Source organism: Nelumbo lutea, chromosome 2 (genome assembly GCF_056320005.1).
Source record: "Nelumbo lutea isolate HS-2025 chromosome 2, American lotus-T2T, whole genome shotgun sequence".
Taxonomy (NCBI): Eukaryota; Viridiplantae; Streptophyta; class Magnoliopsida; order Proteales; family Nelumbonaceae; genus Nelumbo; species Nelumbo lutea.
Window position 1 is genome coordinate 99,500,001 of NC_142685.1, and position 11,639 is coordinate 99,511,639.

The window sequence follows — 11,639 nt, forward strand, 5'->3', positions numbered from 1 at the left end:
ATCTTATCTCCTTCAAATTGAATAGCAAGAAGGCATTGGTAATAAACTTGCCATATACAAAATCCCTTTTACCAAGGGATGAAAAGGGATCTGATCGTATTTTGTTGGATTCAGATATCTTCCTTTTAAATTTTTTGGATTGGATCCTTAAAGATTGGATAAGGGGGTAATCCAAACTGTGTGTGTGTGTTATTTATTTATTTATAAATATGCATATATTGCACTTTATAATTTTTTTATACAAAAACATGCATATATATGATGAAAATAGTTGAAAATTTTCTTTATATAAATCATTATATTTTTTTCCTTTTAATAATTTATTAATTTTTTAAAAAACTAAATCAGATCGGATCAGATTTGGATATCCGACATCTTTAATTAATGGATTCAGATTCAGATCAATGTTTATGAGATCCAATTATATCCTCGGATCAGATTAGATCTATGGTTTATAATATCATATCATATTTGGAGGGACATAGTGAAGAGTCAAAATTGTGCGGTTGTCCAACACAGTCTATCTTGGCTGTTTTGAGAGATGCTCGAAATTGGTATATGGCATATGATGTTAGTAGTTAGCTCAATCCCTCTTGTATAGGTTTTCCTATCTTTCCCTTCCTTTCCCTACCTTTTCTTTTAAACCAAACACAACCTAAAGATTTGGTAAGAGCATCTAGTTGCCAAATCCCCGTGAAACTCAGACACTTTCATTCTATACAAGAGATGTCATTACGTACATGCTTGCTCATTAGTTATGGGTCTTTGGAGACATGAGTTTCCATCCTGATCTCCTTATTAAGATTTTCACACCCTTCAGCAACTCCACCCTACCACTGAGGATGTTCTACCAAACAGTACTTTGCATGAGTGATCCATGGTGTTCCACAATTAAAGAACCATGGGGCAAATACTTTGCTTGTATAAGCTAGGTGCATAGACTCTCCTTCATCAAGTGACATTTTGCACTAGAGCCAAATTTTTAAAGCCTAACTAGCTAATCCACCATGAAACTTGGCTCTCATTAATTGACACTATGATTTGAAATAGATATGTCTGTGTTCTTCTCTGTAACCCCACCAAAGGTTGTGTATTAGTCTAATGAGTTTGTCGATAATGAGCTTCAAGATTAATTGATAGCCATAAAGTAATTGGGAGCAATGAGAATGTGAATTTAATTAAGATCTCTCTTCAGTTTGTTCTTGATTTTTTCCACAAGGAACTGCCAAAATTCAGTCTTTCTACTACTCATAAGAAGTTTACTCCCTACTCCCAACGTACTTCTCATTGCGATTCATGTGGCTGACCCCCATCTACCAGGTTTAGAAATTAGAAATCATGATGCCTCCAACGAGCATTCTTTCTAAAGTAAATTGATGCTGTTTCATAGTTTACTTTAATTTCTTGACTAAGCATAATAATTAGATAAGATGTTCTTGTTTTTGCTTAGTTCAAGAGTGCTTCTACCAAAGATGAGGAGATCATCTGCAAAAGGAAGGTGATTAATTTTGAGCATGCTTTTACAAACTTGATGCCCTGTAATTCTCCCTCTTGGAGTTGTTTGTCAAGCATTATTGATAAAATATCAGTACAAAGTATAAAAAGAGGTTAACCCTACCACAGTAATCTCTTTCGTGTGAACCATACACTCATTTTACCATTTTGGGGGTGTTTTCTTTTTGGATTTGGAGAGGAGGGGAAGTTGGTCAATGGAATTTTGGTTCCCATTGACCAAGAATCCCATGTTCTTTTTTCAGCTTTATGTGGGAACAAAAAAGTTTATTTTCATCTCTTAGGTGGATAAATAAAGTTTTCCGCATGGGGGGGGGGGGGGAATTGCCAACATTTGATTGGGACAAATATACTCTTTTTAATAATGGATTTCTATGGCTAAAAGAACATGAGTAAATACACTTACCTAGGTAAGTGTTTCCCAGAAAAAAATACCCATGTAATTGCATTTACCCGAGTAAGTAATTTACCGAAAAGTGAACGGAGCCTTAGAAGGATGTTAGAAGAGGAAATACAGCACATGATCAAATTACAAAAAACAGGGAGAGAAACCTCTTTTTTGTAGAGTCCATTATAAAATTTCCCATTCAATCTTGTCGTAAGATTTCACTAGATCTAGTTTAAGTATAAAAGATCCTTGCTTTCCATGATTGTAATGTATGAACTAACTTAGTTGCAATTAATTTGTTATCAAGGATTTTACCTCCCAAGAGTGAATGTGCTTTGATATGGTATGATTAGCCAATCTAGTAAGAGATTCAACTGATTGACTAAGATTGGTTAATTTGATGCAATGCAAGTCCTTGACTATTTCTAGATTACATTTCTTAGGGGTTAGGACATAGATGTATCTATAACTTCTAAAACTCTTTTGGGGTAGTCAGACTTTTTGCAGAAGCTTATCAAATCATTTCCATCCATGTCTTAACTCTTTTGATAAAAAAATTGCAAGCATGCCATTCAAGCCAGGTGATGCTTTTAGAGCTTCAATTCTAGAAAGTGCTTCCTTCACTTCCTTAGGTGTTGGTATCAGACAATGTTTCATTCTCCTAAAGAGTGATTTGTGTTGGACAATGTATGTATGCCCTTAGCTCCAACTTATGTATTGGGCATTATTTTATTATGAATAAAATTTCATTTATTTCATATATCATGGTTTGTTTTGTTAAATTACCCCTTAGTTTATATTAGTATTATGTACGATGTTACATACTTATTTTAATATAGACTTAAATGTTCACAACTAGTGAATGAACCTAGTGAGTTTATCCTGACAAGGTTATCATTCTTACATTGCCTAATTAGTGAAGCAATGGGTCTTATTTGCTTAGGTTGTGACCTAGGGTGTGGAAATATGTGTTTACAAAAAAAATTAAATTGGAGCAAGCCAAGTGTGTCCTTTGAATTTATGATAGATGAAATAATTGACTGTTGCATTTAATACTAGGCATGATATTTATATCATGTTGGGTATTAGGCTTGTCTACCTTTGACATGCCAATCAATGAGATCCTTTTGGGGTCAAATATTTGAATATGTTAATAAAGTAGTTAAGGATGATACTTAAGCTGATGATCAATGTGATAAAATCTATTACTATTTTTTTTTTATATAAAGGAAGGAATTAACACAATCTAGAAAATGGACCTCTAAAAAGGTCCATTAAGATAATACAGTTTAGGTCCCATTGAAGGACCCCACTAGGGGATTCTTGCTAAAGAGCCCAATTAGCGATCCTCTATGATTATGAGAATATGCTATATTGCCTAGTGTTCCAAGTAATATTATGACATTCTTCTAATAAGTTTTACATCTCCACATGGTTGCAAATTTGTTTTAAAGCACTTAAATTGTGACTTTTTAATCACTTTTGATGATGATGTTTATGCAGATTTGTTTGACAAGCAAGTGGGCTTCCATAATTATTCTCATCTTTGCTACCGTAATTGTTGTTCTTCCTATTGTTCCCATCATAATCTTTATGACCTATCCTAGATGAATCCTAGTGATATAATCATATGTGCACAAACCATCTTCCTTTCTTGAAGCATCAAAATTAATCTTTATTTTTCTATCTATATGGGGGATCCATTTTATTCAATTGACCCATGACTTATAAAACTATCACCTCTCTAAATCAGATTTTTTGGCTTCTTTGAACTACCTAAGATACTCTACCACTCTCATAACAACTTCAGTTGGACTCTAAATTTATCCTCAAATTATTTTCATATCTATTTTTCCAAATACCTCATAACAGAAAACTTACTTTTATTCCCTATAATCATTAAACAAAATTTTAATTTTCTAATCTAGAATATTAATCCTCCAATTCACCAAATTTTGGCCTTGTCCAATAATTGGGGTAGGTAAGCAGTCTTCAATAATTGACCAGATTTGAGTAGTCATTGGATGATCAATGAAGACATGGTTCAGGTCTTCCAGTTGGTCATAGAAAGAGCACTCTGGGTCATAGTTGAAGCGCTTGCTATACAGACTAACCTTGGTGAGGAGTTTTTCCCTAAGGAGCACCCACAAGAATAATTTTTTTTAGGGGGGAAATAATTATATCAATTGATTTTAGAGCTTTCCTTAACTTTTCATGATGGACACTTTATATAACTTCCCATGATGGTTGACTGAATTTTTTAGCAAGTGGATTATATGATTCCTCCATTCAGATTCATTAGAGATAGAGCCTAAAGACTAAGGGAAAAAAGTTCTTCCCCATATGTAGTGTCAAGTTTTACTAGGAGAGAGATTAATTGCAAGTAATAGGTTGGGTTGATTTAACTTGAGAATTACACAATATGCTGAACCAATTGGACTTGGGCTATTGGGATGGTAAGGTCCCAAGTGATAAGTTTTAGACTCTAATTGAGTTGGCTCACCAAAACCCATAACAGATATAGGCGAATTGGCCACTTAAGCGAATTACTTTAAATATTCAGTTCCACCAGTTTAAGTGTTAATTTAGTAGGATTATAAGTTGGTACACCTATTAGTAGTTCGTCCCTTACCATACAAGTTGGTGTTTCCCATTGTTAAAAGGGTTTCCAAGAATTAATGGACATTCTAAGTTGGTTAGAGGCCTTTTTATGGAAGCCTAGTCAAATTGCTAACAAGAAAGTCAAAGTTTGTTACAGAATTTGATGACTCTTAGCTAGAAAGGTTCTAATATTTTCTCTTCCCTTTCCTAATTATGTTGGAAAAATCTATTAGATTAGGAAATGGCTCTTAGTAGTCCATCATAACCTATAAAAGATGATGATGTAAGGGAGATCGAATAAGTCTTGATCAACTCCAACAAGCTAAGTTTGCCCATCCTATTGTATGAAATATTTCCAGGGTTCTTAAACTTCATGATAATTTTAAATATCATGGTGTAGTTTAAGATTATTGATGTAGTTTTAGATATACACCAGTCTCATGATAATTTTAAGAATATAGAATGTTTTTCCTAGTTGATTTGAGTCATTTAAATTCCATTACAAGAGTAATTCTCACATTACAACTTTCTCATTAGACCAATTAGATATCTAACTTTATGAATTAAAGGTAGTAAGGGTCTCAAAGGTTAATCAAACCCTAAACCTATTTGGAATTGGACTGATAAGTTCCCTCATGAAAATATAAGTGTAAAGATAGGGCATAAGTTTATGAACTATATCTAAAGGTTTTTGTCAATAGTGTGAAAATTAACTGATGTGGTGAGAAGAGATGCACCCTAAAATGAGGCTGTCTACTTGATCATTGATGTTCCTAGAGTATTTTATTGGATGATAAGAATGTTATAAACTAGTGGGAAGGAGCTCTCCAAAAAAAAAATAAAAAATCTCTTACAGTAGCTTGGGATTTCCAATTTAATGGGATATCACATAGTATTGAAAAGGTTTAACTTACAAATGAAAATGCACCTTGTCTAATAAAGGCCAAAGTGAATTTCTATCAACTAGATGAATAAAAATTATCTCTCATAGAAAGCGGTGGGGTTATGTAGTTGAAACAATCGGCTTCATGCACATTCTTAGAGGTGTGAAAACACCCCCATCTTTGGATAAGAGGGAATTCCCAAAGGCAAACAAATGAGGATGAAACCTATATAAAATCTCCATATATGAAATGACACCAAAAATATTGTTGTGCATTAATTATGTATTTTTGGCATTTCTAAAAATTACAAATGAATCTTTTGCAAAACTACTTGATGATGACAAGATAGAAGGCCTTAACTATGTTGATAAAAAAAATAAACTTACTATAGTTCTTACATTTAAGAAATTGTATAAAATTGTCACATAAGTTGCTCCTAAATCCCTTGAGAATTAAGCTTATGAGGAAATAAGAAGAAAATATAATAATTTTTAGGAGAACTCTCTTGCTAAATGTTATATTATCATTTCCTTGGACAACTATATCTAGAAGAAGAATGAGAATGCCACAACCTATAAAAAAATTGTAAATGGTTTAAAGTCCATGTATAAAGAATAAAAATGTTATATTTGACAAAATGTTTTCAAATCATTGACTAGTATATGCATGGCTAAGAGTCAACTAATTCATGACCATGACATGAAAATGATAGATTCTATCAACAAATTAGAGGTTATTGGTAGCAAATTAGAAAATGACATAAAAACTAATGCTACATTCAATTATTTTCCCCTTCCTTTAATTAGTTTATAATGAAATTCAACATGAACAATATGGTCACCTGTATTAGCTTGGAAACATGTTACAAAGAGATTAAGTATTGATTGAAAAGAAAAAATGGGGCACTAGAAGAAAAATGTCAAATCATCTAATGAGTTTCATTTCTACAAACAAATGGGGCATTAGAGAAAGAACTATCAACAATACCTTGATTCCATAAAGAAGAAGCCTTTTGAAGGTAATTTCAATTCACTAATTATGGAAACCAATATATTGGTCATTTTTGCTTTATCCTAGTGTATTGACTCAAGATCTTTAACTTATTCTTATAATTCATTGCAAGGGCTCAAGGAAAGTAAAAGATTGATTGAAGAAGAGGTGGTCCTTTACAAGGAACATTAACATCAGTTATTGTCACTACTATAGTATTATTAAAGTTAGTTTTTAGGAAATAAACACTTTTATTAAATAATGGTTTTTATGTATTCCATCATTCCCAAGAAAAAATGTAACTAAAAATATTAGTGATACTATTCTCGTAAAGAGACCTCATGATATCACTAGTCCCACTTACTTATGGAACTTTAGACTTAACCACATAAATAAGGATAGAATCACAAAATTGGTTAGGGATGACCCCTTAGATTTTAAATCAATAGAGAATCTACCAAATTATAAGCATTTCCTACAAGGCAAAATGGAAAAAAGGACATTTACTAGTAAAGACCAAAGATCCATGGCTACTTTAAACTTAGTACATACTAATGTAAACATCCCCTGAATTTAAGGGCTAGAGGTGGATACATTCAATGCAAAATGTTCAAATGATTTAAGCATCAAGTCAAAAAAACTAGATTGGGATCTAAAAGATATTCCCCCAACTAAAGCCTTCAAAAAGAAAACTTTGAATGCAAAACTAATGAAATGGAAGGCATAGTGTGTGCAATGCAATGTGATGCAAACAATGGAATAAATAAACAAGTACAATAAAATAAAGCACATAAATATTTATAGAGGTTCAACCAGACCCAAGCTTATGTCTTCTTCTTAGGAAAACTCCTAAGAATTTCCACTAAAACAATTGCACTTATGGATGTTAGTAAAACTTTACAACAGTTGCACTTTTGGGTGCCAATTAAATCTTACAAAGTTAGACTTATGGATGCTAACAAGACCTAAACAGTTGAACTTTTGGGTGTTAAACAAACCTAAATAATTAGGCTTGCAAGTGCCATCTAGACATTTAATGGTGTTTAAACTTGAACACATTGATACAAATAGCAAGGTAAAGGTCTAGTTAGCAGCACAATGAACACATTAGGTGGTTTAATCCATTCCTAATGGATCTATAATAGTTATACACTCGCAACCACTATAAACCAATGATTTTGGATTGACATCTTAAGAGCTTGAATTATGGATTTTTTTGCTAAGTAAAGGAGAGCATTATGCTAACAACTCCAATAGTTTAATGGTGTTTAAAGTTAAGTGTACCAATAAAAATTTTAAAGGTCTAGAAATCACTTCCTTAGAATTCCAAACTTGGATTTTCCACATTTAATTCCATGAATGAGTTTAGCAACACTTAAGAACCATATGCAATTATAGCCATTGGTCTCTAAAGTTAGGACAACCAAGTTTGGCAATTTGTCTCAATTGCTAGGGTTAGACCCCAAGCACATCCAATGGGTGTTTAAAAAAAACATTGAATTTAAACTAGTTTCTAGTTATGCCCTATACCTTGGAGACAGATAAACAAAAGTGGAAAGTTGCACTTAACCCCCAGATTTGATTATGATATTGCACTAGGTATTGGACTGAGTGGCCTTTGATGTGCCAACCAGTAAGATACATAAATGATCAAATATCTGGGCAATTGGGGCAGTTCAGAAAATTACTTAAGCAGGTGACTATAATGATATGATTGACCCATTTGTTAGACAAAGTGAATATCAAATATTACACTCTCTCTCTTGGAAACTTAAATTGTCGTAGATTTTAACTATATTTGAAATTTGATTTGAAAAATATATTTATATGTTATATTACTATTTTATTAATAAGATTTTAATCCCAGAATCCATCTGAGCAGAGAGTGTGACATTGTGTTTTGTAGTTAGGGAAGACGTCTTTTCTTGTGGGTAATGTTTTAATGATTGTGGGCCGAGGGGTTAGGTGTAAGAGACCATTATAGGGTTGATTACCTGATGGGCTTTATGTTACATAAGCCCATTATCTTTGAGTCTTCATAGGGTGGATGAATTCAATGATCATTTAGGTGTAAATGTTGGGTTCAAATTGAGCCCAGGTTGATTGAGTTAGAGGTTCATTACCTTGAACAGTGAATTCGACCAGAACTCTTCTAAAGGTGGGGCCGAACCCTTATGGATTTGTGTGAGACCTTTGTAGGTCCTACACCATACAATATCCAAGCCCAAAGTGTTCATACAACACCTTGAGACGTGAATCATTAGAGAAAATGAGCCTAAGGCTCATTACAAATATAATTAGTTAAGTGATCACATCACAACTTCATGTGACTTAGGTTGAAAACGAACATGGATCTGGGTATTGAACACCTATCATTTTAAGAGGATAATGCTTATCAATTAAAGATAGAGTCTTGATCCAAATTTGATTTGGATTAGTTCCTAATTAGAATAGGAAAATGCTCTATATAAAGAAAAAAGAGGGAAGAGTCCAATTTAACTAATTCTCTCCACTCTCTTGTTCCCTCCTTTTCTCCCTTGCCTCCCAGAAACCCTAATTTGACATAGAATTGTTAGGAATTGATTTCTATCAGTCATCTGCTGTGTTTTTGCAAAAAAAAAAAAAAAAAACATTAGGGTACATCAAGTTCGTATACCCACTTCAATCCAAGCAAGTTGGAGACTAGTTTCTGTTGAAATGGTGTTGTTGAATCGACTTCACATACACATTACATCATTTTCAATTAGAGGCCGATTTTGGGACTGATATTGAGCATGAACTACCACTCTAGGAGCTGTGTTTTGTGGTTTCTGTATCAAGTATGATCAGCTTTAACTTGGGTTTCAAATCTGGTCCGCTTCAATGCAAGATTGATTTAGGAATTTCAAATTTCAAAATTACTAGAAAATCAGTTCCCGTGTTGGGTTAGAAAATTTTGTAAATTTGACCAGCTACCAAACCTGGTTCAACAATGTCAAACCTAATTTCTAACCCTTTCAACACATAAAGTATAGAAGCAACTATGAATTGCCTTTGAAATACACATTTAACTAACGTAATTCACTATATTTACGGAGGCACTTTTTATAAAACGCCTCCACCTAGAACCTTAAAAAATAAGCTTTGTAGTAGTGTTTAGGCTTTAAAAATAAGCCCTTATTTTTAAAATAAACACATATTTTGGGCTTATTTACAAAACACCAATAAGTGCTTAACGGTGTGGTCTTTGCCCAAATAAGTGCTTATTTTAAAACACTCCCAAGCATGGTCTGAAACTCCTCACCTTTGACCTACGACTTACATTGCAAGCTTCATTGAAGAGACATGGCTCTCAATTGAGCCCATGATGCAACATTCATCCCATATGGTGGCTTCAATTAATATTACCATCCTGCCCCATCATTCACATGTTATGTTAAAGGGTAAATTGTTGAAACCTCCCCTTATGTTTGGTAATTGCAATTACCTTCCTGAACTTTCTGACATATTTGCAAGTAGACCATCTTTGTTAAAATCCTTTAATAAGAGACACATAAATGTCTAAAATACCCATGTAGTTACTATTAAGGTTGGTTTCTACAGTAAAAAAATTCAAACTTAATGAACGAAAAAATTATTTTAAACTTAAAGTTGCATTTTTATCTTTGAGTGATTGATATGAAAGGAAAATTCGGAAAATAAATCAAATTTGGAAAAGAGATTGGAAGGAATTCGGGTAGTGATTGATATGACGAGAAAGTTAAAAAAATAAGCATTTTGGTCAAAGTAATTATATGGGTATTTTGGACACTTTCGTGCCTCTTGTTAGCAATTTACCAAAACTTTAGGGGAGATTTTAGCAATTTACCCTATGTTAAAATATAGCGCAAAAGACATAAATCTCTCTCTTTTCTTACCTTAAATACTAAGACCTCCTCTCTCTTTTTAAAAAGGACAAAGACCACCCATGTAGAATGGCATTACCACACAAAAACCTCCATTCCATTAGTAATTGATCAATATCCCGTTGCATTACACACTACATGTAATTGAATTAAAAAAAAAAAAAACAAATTTAGCCTTTATAGGCCCTTCAACAACAATTGAGGAAAGAATATCACACAAGTGGTCAAACAGATGGCCCATTGAAGAAACACTCACAGAAATACCTCCTTTGGCATGGGAAGGTTGGATAGAAAAAACAACACTAAAGAGTGGCAAACTCACCACCACCAAAGAAGATGTTGGACAACAACAAGAAGGTGATGTGATTGAATGTGGTTCTAATTATGTCACCACCAATAACACGTCGAATATTGGCGATGATGGGAACTTTTTACTGGATATTAGGGCAATATACCCAATTTTGGGATCTCATTGGGACACTCCTAGCTTCGCTCAGCAGCCTTGCTAGAATTTCTCATTGTCCAAAGAGAAATAAAAGGCCAAAGAGGGCCGAACTGAAAGGAAGTGTTCCTTGTTTTGTGTGGGTGGACTGGCATCTCTGAAAGGTATGGAAAATATTAAGGAAGGGTAGAAGAGACTTTTTGATGATTTTACTAGATACAACCGTAATATGGGAGGTCTTAGTCATTTTTTAAAAGAGAAGGGAAGTCTTAGCATTTAGCAAAAATGTTAGGAGAGGTTTAAGTCTTTTACCCTAAAAGATACAAAAACTCTTCACGTTGACACATACAGAAGTTCTGGGTTACCCCTGTTTGTGTAAGCAAAAAAATAAATAAATACAATAAAATAAAAATGTTTAATAGTAGATGCCTAATCTTACGAAATTAGTAAATCATGATTTGGCTAAAATTAATTAACTAAGCATATTTAGATATAGTTGTTGAACTTGGGCCAGAGTAACTGAATCACAGCCCAACAAAGTGAAGTTGGGATAAGGCCCGTTAGGGTAAAAAACTTGAAAATTATGAACCCAAATTAGCTTCGGGTTTCTACCAAGACCTAATCTAGACCTGATTTTTACTTATATAAATGCCATTCAAGCAAATGACTCTGTGGCCCAATGGATAAGGCGCTTGTCTACGGAACCAGAGATTCTGGGTTCAATCCCCAGCGGAGTCGTTTCTTATATAACATTTGATCATAAAAGATAAATTATGCATTAGCAAACCTTTTCTATATCATAGTCAAACCTTTTTCTATATCATAGTCAAATCTTTTCTTTTCTTTTCTATATCATATCTTTTCTTTTATTTCAAAGAACTTGAAATAAAAGAAATTACTGTGCAATCAAAATGGTGAGTCATTTTAGTCCAATTGAA

The 11,639-nt window shown here is 33.3% G+C and overlaps 1 non-coding gene across 1 annotated transcript; it reads left to right on the forward strand.

Annotated features, from left to right (window-relative positions):
* The first annotated feature begins 11,366 nt into the window (after positions 1 to 11,366).
* On the forward strand, positions 11,367 to 11,439 carry TRNAR-ACG (transfer RNA arginine (anticodon ACG)). Its single transcript has one exon. It is a non-coding gene; the product is annotated as a tRNA-Arg (tRNA).
* Positions 11,440 to 11,639: the final 200 nt, after the last annotated feature.